The following is an 8,138-nucleotide window of genomic DNA, read 5'->3' on the forward strand; positions in this document are numbered from 1 at the left end:
AGGGGGGTGAGGAATGGCTCCAGGAAGCTCCAGGCAGCAGCTAAGAATCTGATCATAGACCATTATTTACTGAAGGCAAAGCTTGGGCAAGTCTTTGAGGAAGGAGGCAACACAGTAATACAATCTGTCCATCTAGGCGGGAGACAAGCACTTCTAAATATGAAAATGATGCTTGGAAGGAACCCCACAATATGGGCTGAAGTGTGCACGTAAATTAGAGTCCGAAGAGCTAGACTCCAGAAAAATCACCTTTGGCAAGTCCTTTCCTATCTTTGGGCAGACTTTGAACTCTGACAAACTTGAGTTTGGATCTTGGGTCTAGTACTTCCTAGCTGTGTAACCCTGAGCAAGTTACCTAATATCTCTGTGTCTTAAGGGCCTCATAAGTGAAATATAGATAATGAGAGTACCTACCTCACAGGGTTGTTAGTATATAAAGTGTCTGGGAGCAGTAAGTCCTCAATAAATGTGAGAGTTCTGATTATTATAGCAAGGGGATTGACTCTGAAGGTAGCTTCTAGCTCAGTGATGGCGAACCTTTTGAGCTCGGCGTGTCAGCATTTTGAAAAACCCTAACTTAACTCTGGTGCCGTGTCACATATAGAAATTTTTTTATATTTGCAACCATAGTAAAACAAAGACATATTTTGATATTTATTTTATATATTTAAATGCCATTTAAAAAAGAAAAATCAACCAAAAAATGAGTTCGCGTGTCACCTCTGACACGCATGTCATAGGTTCGCCATCACTGTCTAGCTCAATATTCTGTGAGTGGAATTGCAAATTCAAAAGATACAAAGTATGCACAAAGTAATTGATCATTTATCTGTGTCTCTTCAACAACTCCCCAGCACAGTGCTTCCAGTGTCTGGCACATAGGGGGCATTTACCAAAAGCTTGGAACCTGGGTGTTCACTGTTCCACCATAGCCTAGAGAATTTCCATTGAGAAGGCCAATCTTGGCAAGAAGGGGGGCACTGAAAGCAAAGTCATAAATAATAGCCACTGGGGTAGACAAAGAAAAATCAAAGCAGAATGTCCCCCAAGTGTCCTTGCTTATAGCTACTTTTATCCTATATAATAAAAGCCTAATATGCTGTGTCTGGTGGTCCGGTTGGCCGTTCAACCAATCAAAGTGTAATATGCTAATGATATACTAAAGCTGCTCAACTGCTCACTATGATGTGTACTGACCACCAGGGGGCAGATGCTCCAACCAGTAGGTTAGCTTGCTGCTGGGGTCCGGCCGATCAGGACTGAGTGAGACAGGCCGGACACACCCTGGAGCCCTCCCGCAGTCCCTCCCGACCAGGGGGCAGATGCAGCGAGCCAAGCAGTAAGAAGCAGCAAACAGGAGGGCGGTAAGGAGCAAGGGATCCCGGACTGTGAGAGGGATGTCCGACTGCCGGCTTAGTCCCGATTCCCTGAGAGCAGGCCTAAGCCAGCAGGCGGACATCCCCCAAGGGGTCCCAGATTGCAAGAGGGCGCAGGCTGGGCTGAGGGACTCCCCCACCCCAGAGCACAAATTTTGAGCACCGGGCCTCTAGGATGTTATATATTCCTTCAACCTCAAAAGTGTGTTCTACCTATTGGAACATCAATTCCATCCATGGTGTTAGGAGTCATCTCATTTATCCATTAATTCAGTCTTCAAGTTTTTAGTGAATTTCTACTATGCACAAGAAAACATGCTGGACATACAGAAAAGAGGAAAGCACACACAACTAGATTCAAGGGTGGGTTACCATCTAAAGTTCATATATCCACACAAATGGTTGAGTAACAAAAGGTCCAATCAGAAAGAGGTGTTTATTTGTTTTTTCCCAAGGGCAAGTTGAGATGAGGGTGATTAAACCACACAATCCTTAGGGAAAATTAGATTCTAAGTGGGGCAACTATGGGCTGGTCTTTGTTGCAGGTGTTTTTACACTTACTTCTACTCTTGTTCCAATCTTTCTCTCAGTTTTTAATAGCATCCAATCTATCCCACACCATGGAAGATAGAATATTGCTGAGCTTTAGGTTGGCCAGCTCATGTGCAATTTGGCAGATGCAACCTCCTTAGTGCAGAGAAAAATGTTAATTCAAGATTTCAAAAACCCCATCTAATACATTGAAATTTTAAGTTAAATCACAGACTGTAATTAAATTTATTGCTGCTAACCCAACAGTTTTTAAATTAATCTTTGTTTGATAAATTATAGGTTAGCCAAGTGACTTTGAATATATATACCTTTGTTCCAGTACCTGGGCCACCACTCAAAACAAGCCAATATTGGTAAATGGGGAACTACTCTCAGCAGATTAATTAGGATTGCACTCTTATTTCCATTGTCATTATCATTATTACTTCACAGTCACTGCTGCCTGCTGCCAAAAAAAAAAAATGCTATACTTGAATTTCAGGAGTTCTATTTGAATGACTCATTCCTTTGGCATCCATGGAAGGTCCTCAGCATCAGGCAGGAATTTCAACAGGGACCAGCCATTTGAAAGGGCTTCCTTAGGCTAACAAACAACCACAAACAGGAATCTAACTAATGACTGCTAATAGATATTTCCTGTTGATGTGCATTAGTCTTAATTCACTCTACTCATTTTTTTATTCATACAACTCAATTATCCATATTACTGTTAGCCACAGCAAGTCTTCCCTTCAATATGTATTGATATTAAATACCACTTCGAGTTAATTAAGCACTTTGTTACATCAGCAAGATCTCTGTTTATTCTAGGCCAGAAAATGAAAGAGGGGTACTTTTTAAACTAAAATGCTTAGTTATTGCTGTAGCAAAAGTTCAGGCATTTTGCATTCTCTACTGCCACTTCAGCTGCCATTATCTGAGTCCTTGCCGGAACTCTTTTTCAGACTATAGCCTCAGGCTGACTACATGCCCCTTTTTGCCATTCCATGCCCTTTCTCAGTCACCAACAGTATCCTCCTCAGGAGAGACAATGCCACTTTAGCACAAGTGTGAGGATTTGCAAACAACAAAACAACCAATTATTGGCACCCAGCACAATCTCAGAGTCCAGACTGATCCAGAGCAGGGTATGAAACTCTCTTTGGTTGAAGATCTCTTGGACTATACACCAAACTAGTCCTTTCCCAGACACAGGGCACTTACTGAGCTATACAACTGATTCTTTCATACTCCTCCTGATTTTTTGATGCTTTTAAGACACTGGGGGGTAGGGGAGGCCAGGGGATTGTCAAGGGCGAGGGAAAAAAGGAGACATATGTAATACCCTTTGTAAGACTTTAAGCAATAAAACAATTAAAAAAATAAAATAAAATAAAATGTGAGCATCAGAAAAAAAATAAAAATAAAAAATAAAAAGCTATTGTTCGCTAGTCTTTCTCCTCCCCTGCTTCCACATAAGATTTCTGGGATACAGCATGTCTTTCATTTATTGTTTTGCCTCCTGAGAGCCAGTTCTCCAGGTCAATGGCTCAACCACACATTTGTTTATATAGAAGATAAAACAGCTGTTCATTTTTCTAGCAAGGAAATGGAAAGGAAAGAAAAAGAAGGAAAGGATGGAGGAAGGGAGGAAATAAGGGGAAAGATATATTCAGGGTGGGGCAAAAGTAGATATACAGTTGTATTACTATTTATTAATTATTATATTATTTTCCACATGAATAAATGTAAATCTACTTTTGCCTCACCTTGTATATTCTTCTCTGAAAAGTTTTGTTTTCCCCTTCTAACCATCTCACTCATAATTCTGTCTGGGCCCCAGGAAAGGTGTGAATCAACAAACTTGTTGAGAATAACATGCCCTGTTTGAGGGGCTGTATAGCATCATTTCATGCTGTCCATACAGTAAGGTTGGTCAACTTTCCAGCTTTTCCTGATTCAGAACTTCAGGGTGACTTTCTTGTTTCATTTGAAATGCTGTGAATTCTCAGATTGGACCCAGATGTATTGAAATGTCAGTATAAACATACATCACAAAGCCCATTGTAAGCCATGGTTAACTTCTGTGTTATTTTGGATTGTGCAAGTGATCATAGTGAGTGGCCCAAGTAATTGAACATTGATTGCATAAAGGTCATATAACTAAAAGCCAGCTGGTGTCTAGAAAGTTTGGAAGAGCTGGTTGACCTTGGGCAAGTCCCTTTCCCCTTTTTTGGCCTCTTTTACCCTTACTGGTAAAATGTGGGCATCTGGCTAGATGATCTGTGGGGGCCCTTGGAGCGCTGACATTCAGTGACCTGTGAACAGTTAGCATGCCGTAGCCTTCTGCTGACTCAGAAAATCCCAGATTTTTGTATCATTGTACTTTGCCTTCATCTATGTTTCACTTCTTCAAAATAGATTAATTAATAGTCATCTCTCATTTTCCTGTATTCTTTATTGTTTCAGAGTGGTCCATCAAAGTTGGAACACTTAAAAAGCACAGTTGGGACACCAAAAGAGATTCCCAAAGCCCCACTTTGTGCTAATGAGCTGATGACTTGGAAATTTTTGATGGGTCTTCAAGGTAGTATGAAATGCTCTGATAGCTGGCAACAAAGTGACAAGTTGGCCCCTTGAGAGTAAAGGCAAAAAAAATTGACTTAACAGCACTTGCTAGCTTTCTAGTAGCTTTTATTTATTTTTTAAAAATATTTTATTGAATTTTTACAGAGAGGAAGGGAGAGAGATAGCTAGAAACATCAGTGAGAGAGAAACATTGATCAGCTGTCTCCTGCACACCTCCTACTGGGAATGTGCCCGCAACCAAGGTACATGCCTCGACTGGAATCGAACCTGGGACCTTTCAGTCCGCAAGCTGACGCTCTATCCACTGAGCCAAACCAGTTAGGGCTAGTAGCTTTTATTTAGTCAGATATTAGCAGATACTTGCTTGGGTCTTTTGAATAAATTTATAAGATATGAGAAAGTGAAGAAAAAAGTTAAATCTGATTTATCTTGAAAAATGCTGTCAGCAAAAGAAATAGCATCTGCAATGATAACCAAATGGTATTGAATGCTTATAACAATGGTGTAAGAGCAGCATTAAAAAAATCAATTACATGACTGCAAATACCTCTACTTGCCACAAGAAATTTATTGGAAAATCAGGCATTGACTAAAACTTTCTTGGCCAGTTCTAGGACCTTCTGGCCAAATTACCAGCCCATATTCATACTTCCACCAGCTAGTCTAAGAAGGCAAAAACATTTACTTGTTTAAATTGATGGTATGTTTGTTTTTGTTCTTTGCAAATAGACAGAAGAGGTCCACCCAGAATACAGTGGCTTCATTGCTTTAAGAAAATAGAATATCCTGTGAATGTCTATTTAGTACCCTCTAGAACAGTGGTTCCCAAACTTATTTGGCCTACCGCCCCCTTTCCAGAAAAAATATTACTCAGCGCCCCCTGGAAATTAATTTTTTTTTAATTTTAATAGCAATTAAACAGAAAGATATATGTATTAATGTTTCTACCTTTTTCGTAAAATATAGTAAAGAAAGGTGTAAATTAGAAACATTGAAGTTTGAAATTATGAAACTATTTATTGAACTCAGAATAGAAAGGTAATACAAAAAAAGTTAAAACAAATGCACCTGTGGCCATCACCGCCCCCCTGGATCGCTGCACGCCCACCAGGCGGTAGCGCCAACCAGGGGGCGGTAGCGCCCACTTTGGGAATCACTGCTCTAGAAGATTTTCAGGTTTCTAGTAACACTTCAGACACTCATTCAGCAATTTGGTCTTTTCTAGGGAATAAATAGAAAGAAAATATAGAAGTGGAGATAAGCTGGATTTAAGAAATTAAACTATTCGGAAGTAGGACCACAAAATAATGATAATTCTGTGCTTATTCTGAAACTTAGTTTGAAATCTTGAGTAGATCACAAGTTGGGGAATGTTTCTGTTCTGCCCTCTCTACCCTAGTGGTACCCCTTAGAATCTGACCATGCTAGGAGAGACTAATCAGAGTGCCCTGGACAGGGAGATACAGTCTTTGAAATCTCTGCAATGTCTTTGCCATGACTTTCAACGTCCAATTCCAGGTTGTGGACATATCGGCTGTCCTACCTTGTCTCTCTTGCAGCAACTCTCTCCCTTCAAAATTCCTCTCAAATTTCCAAAGTAGTCTAGAATAGAAAAACAAGAAACTCTGATGTTTCTGATTTCATGTTCTCTACCTTACTCCAGTTTCCCAAAAGGAAAAATAGAAAACAAAAACCTCTTTCTTAAATAAAGAATTCAAAAACACCAACCAATTACAAAAAATGTAAGCAGGCCAAAAAAAAGGTAAGCAGGCCTGGTTCTAAGCAATAATCCCTGTATGGAGACAGATCGAGGAGGTAGACATCAAGAGAGAAGATATTCTTTCCCTCTACCGGCTAAGGAGCAGATGCCCAAATTCTACAAGGGGCTGTTCCAGAATGTAAATTTCTGTGAATCAGGCCCATGGGCTCCCCTGACCTTGGACCAAGGGAACTATGCTGTGAGCTACAGCAGACCCTATCCCTATAGACACCTCCCCAATTGCTTAATCATCATCTAGTTTACTAATCCTCACAACAAAGGCCCTCTAAGCTCAAAATCATTGAATATCCCTAGGGATTAGCCTGAGTCAAATTCTAAGTATCTGTGCCAAAAACTCAGTCAGCCAAACTCAGCTCTAGGAATTTGGTGATGGAAAGGGGTAGGGAGTCAAAAGCACTATATCCTACATCAGCAACCAAAAGCCAGTTTGTCTTTGATCCTACCAAGCCAGATCATCCTGTTGTCTCCATAAGTCAGATAAGGGGGACTAACCATCACTATGCAAGAGTAAACTCAGGGTTTCTTCCACTATCAGCAATATACTTATTGGGGTCCTGTTCACACTTTGTAAACTCTAACCAATTGGTTACACTGAAGTCTCTTGCTGATGCTAATAATATCAGTGTTTGTAAAAAATGTTAGCTGTTGGTGGTTTAGAACAATAATCTCCAGAGTGGGGTATATATTTCCCAGGTTATGCACAAGATGATCTTCTGAACAAGAGATACTGGAACTTCTGTTTATATTTATGCTTATCTAAAAAATTAAAAATAAAGCCTTATTAATATTTAATATTGGTGGTAATAAATTATAACATCCACAAATAAAATTATGTATATTAGAGACACATGCTCAAAATATTTTTACTGATGCAAATTTTTACTAAAAATATTTGGCCAGATCATAGCCTTAAATGACAGGACTAGAACCATAAAGCTTTTAGAGTAAAACATAAGATACTATCTTTGTGGGTAAAGTTTTTGGGGCAGGATGTAAAATGCAATAACCATAAGAGAAAGAGTGTTATAGTGGAGTTCATCTAAATAAAAAAATATGTTCATCAAAAATGCCACTAAAAAGTGAAAAGACAAGCCACAGACTGGGAAAAATGGAGGGGGTAAGCATATTGGAAGTTCCACTATTACTTTTATACTTCTCTAGGCTCTCAACGTTTATGTTACTTTTTTTAAAAATGCCAACAGAATTTTCTGGGTAATAAGAGACTAGGTCTCTTTTTGCTCCTTTCTTTATATTCAACTCTATTATAGTAAAGGAAGGGATGTTATTTAAAAGGAAGTTACACAAAATAATATGTGACCCAGGTAGACAATTTTGAAAATAGAGGAAAGCACAGAAAACAATTTAAATAATTCGTATTCTCCCAATTAGACATGATAGTCAATATTTTGATGGTTTCCTCCTCAAGTCTTTTTTCTTATGTACATTAAATGTCTATTTTAATAAAATTGAGATCCAGAGACATAGAAGCATGAAACAGATTGACAAATTTCAGAGGGAAGGTGGGGGTGTGGGTGTGGGTGTGGCTGTGGGTGTGGGTGTGGGTGTGATGAACTGGGGACTTGTATGCATGTTTGCATAGCCCATGGACCCAGAAAATGGAGTGGTGAAGGTAGAAGGGGGGATGGCAGGGACATCTGTAATACTTTCAACAATAAAGATAAATTTTTTAAAAATAAATTTTTAAAAGTCTAAGACAAACCAGAAAGTCCATCTAGTGGGTGACCCTAGATGACAGGAAAGTCCAACAGCCTTTCACATACTATCTATATAATAAAAGCTTAAACGAACTTTATGGTGGAATGACCAGAATGACCAGTCACTATGATATGCACTGACCACCA

At 39.3% G+C, this 8,138-nt stretch overlaps 1 protein-coding gene across 2 annotated transcripts in view; it reads right to left on the reverse strand.

The window, feature by feature from the left end:
• SHROOM4 (shroom family member 4) overlaps positions 1 to 8,138 on the reverse strand; it is a 203,453-nt gene that overhangs the window by 121,471 nt on the left and 73,844 nt on the right. The window lies entirely within an intron of this gene.

Source organism: Myotis brandtii, unplaced genomic scaffold (genome assembly GCF_000412655.1).
Source record: "Myotis brandtii unplaced genomic scaffold, ASM41265v1 scaffold1875, whole genome shotgun sequence".
NCBI lineage: Eukaryota > Metazoa > Chordata > Mammalia > Chiroptera > Vespertilionidae > Myotis > Myotis brandtii.